Source organism: Chelonoidis abingdonii, chromosome 8 (genome assembly GCF_003597395.2).
Source record: "Chelonoidis abingdonii isolate Lonesome George chromosome 8, CheloAbing_2.0, whole genome shotgun sequence".
In the NCBI taxonomy this organism is placed as follows: Eukaryota; Metazoa; Chordata; order Testudines; family Testudinidae; genus Chelonoidis; species Chelonoidis abingdonii.
In genome coordinates, this window is record NC_133776.1 from 17,211,085 (window position 1) to 17,213,690 (window position 2,606).

The following is a 2,606-nucleotide window of genomic DNA, read 5'->3' on the forward strand; positions in this document are numbered from 1 at the left end:
CTGGTCCCGCGGCTCCACCGAAGCCGCGGGACCAGCAAACCCTCCAGAGGCATGCCTGTGGGAGGTCCACCGGAGCCGCAGGACCAGCGACTGGCAGAGCGCCCCCCGCAGCATGACACTCTGCTTGGGGTGGTGAAATGTCTAGAACCACCCCTGGCTGCAGCAAAGTTCCTGTTAGCAAAGCAGCCTCTGTGAGTCAGTGGATCACAGAGAAGGAGTTTGCTTCTTTACCTGCTTTTTAATAAGGAGTTTGCATCTTTACTTGCTTTTTAACAAACACATGTTAAAGTTACATTAAGTTTTGCAAAGGGATAATGACTTGAAAAGACAAACCTAAAACACATCCCCCTTCTATGTGTTGTAATAAAAAAAAAAAGAGCAGGCAGAAGCACCCTAGGTTTAAAACCCCAGGTTTTTAGTAAGACAGTTTATAAACCCCTTATTTTGTAAACCATTGAATTAGAAAGAAGAAGAAGATTGCTTCTTCCCCCACTTTTTAACAAATAGAGGTGAAAGTTATATTAAGGCTTTTAAGAGAATAAACACGCCTAAATGAAGACATTTCTTTATTTAACCTCCTTGACATAAGTGTTTGAATGAAAAAGACCAAGCAGGGGGATTTTTATAAAAGTTAAAACCATAAGCTTTTAGTAACAAACAATTTTTAAAAGTTTTCCCCTAGGTTTTAAACTTAAGGGTTATTTTTTTAGTAAAAACAATGTGAAGCTGCAGTAAAGCGCCTGTTAGCAAAGCAGCCTCTGTGAGTCAGCGGATCAGAGATAAGAAGGCTGCTTCTTTCCCAAACTTTTTAACAAACACAAGTTAAAGTTACTTTAAGTTTTGCAAAGGTATAATGACTTGAAAGGACAAACCTATATGAAGACACAACCCTTTTGTATATGTTGTAATAAAAAACTATGCAGAAGCACCCTAGGTTTAAAACCACAGGTTTTTAGTGACAGTTTATATTCCCCTTATTTTGTGAACCAGTGGATTTGAGAGAAGATTGCTTCTTCCCCCACTTTTTAACAAACAGAAGTGAAAATTATATTAAGGCTTTTAAGGGAATAAACACGCCTAAATGAAGACACATTTCTTTATTTAGCCCCCTTGACACAAGTGTTTCAATAAAAAAGAGCAGGCAGAAGCACCCCAGGTTTAAAACCCCAGGTTTTTAGTAACAGACAGTTTATATACCCCTTATTTCGTTAACCACTGGATTTAGAGAAAAGAAGTTTGTTTCTTTTACCGCTTTTTAACAAAGAGAGGTGAAAGGCTTGGAAAGGAATAAACACTTGAAAAGACAAGCCTACCTGAAGACCCATAACTTCATTTAGTTCCTTAGGCATAGGTGTTTCAATAACATGTAAGCCTGCAGAAACAACCCAGGCTAAAAAACACAGAAAGCCTGTTTATAAAAGTTTCCCCTTAGGTTTTAGGCTAGCACTGGTCTTTTTTTTTTCTTTCTTTTTTTTAAGTAAGGACAGCAGGCTTTTGCAGCAAAACAGCTGTCAGCAAAAACAACCTCTGTAAGCCAGCAGATCAGAGATAAGAAAGCTGCTTCTTTGCCTGCTTTTTAACAAATACAAGTGAAAGTTATATTAATTTTGTAAAGGAATAAACTCTTTAAAAGACAAGCCTATATGAAGACAGAGCCCTTTATTTAACATTTTTCCATGCATGTTTCAATTAAAAAAAAGAGAGCTTGCAGAAAACACGCCAGAGTGAAAACCACAGAACCTTAGTAACAGCTAGTTTATATTCCCCTTATTTTGTAATCCAGTGGATTAGAGAGAGATTTATTTTCCTCCCCACTTTTTAACAAATTTATGTGAAAGTTATAGTAAGCTTTTATTTTCCTAGGGCTTTTAGATTTAAGTGTGATTTTGTTGTTGTTGTTGCATTATTAGAATGTTTTTTTGTTTTTAAATGTTTGCAACCCATGTGCTAAGACAAAGGTACAAGCTCCTGTGTTTGTTTTGGGTTCATAGATTTTATTAAAATAATACAACACAGGCTGAAGCTGGAGCTTTTTCTACGTTTTAAAAACAGATAGACTAATTAGGCTAGCCAGTGCTTCATGCACTATAGTCTGCCTTAGCAAGGCTCTAGGGGTCCACTCCTTTAGTTTGCTTGTTTTTTTACACAGACCTTTTTCCTAACTTTTTAAATGCTGTTAAAGTTTTTAAAAATGGCAAGATTGCATTGGAAGATACTTTATGAAAGTTATAACAAGTATTTTATTTCATTTACTGATTGTAAATGACAAAAACTATTGCTTTGTGACTGCATGAAGCTTAGAGAGAGCCTATCTGAAGACTACCCTCACCCCTTGACTTTCCCCCATACTTTTAACACTTGCTTAACGTACAGTGTTTCATTATATAAAGGTTTTTAACATTTAACATGAAAATACAGAATTGACTGAGATGTAACATAACACGACCTTTTAAAAGGATATTCTATATGCAGTGAGGCGTATTTGAAGCATTATGTTTTTTTAATACAGTGGTCCCCAACCTTTTTGGCTGGCAGACGCCAGCCGAAGGACCACTGCGGCGGTGGAGCACCCGCCGAAATGCCGCCGAATTTCAGCGGTGACGCCT

General features: G+C 37.4%; 1 protein-coding gene across 5 annotated transcripts in view; it reads right to left on the bottom strand.

Moving 5' to 3' along the window:
• The window catches only part of GPR160 (G protein-coupled receptor 160), a 15,015-nt gene that overhangs the window by 6,636 nt on the left and 5,773 nt on the right, over window positions 1–2,606 (bottom strand). For 3 of the 5 annotated variants that reach the window (XM_032783701.2, XM_032783700.2, XM_032783697.2), the window contains exon 1: window positions 1,314–1,466. The exons of the other annotated variants lie outside the window; for them this stretch is intronic. The gene's annotated coding sequence lies outside the window, so the exon portion shown is untranslated. Of the gene's footprint in view, window positions 1–1,313; window positions 1,467–2,606 lie in introns of those variants that run through there. 5 annotated transcript variants of the gene reach the window in all.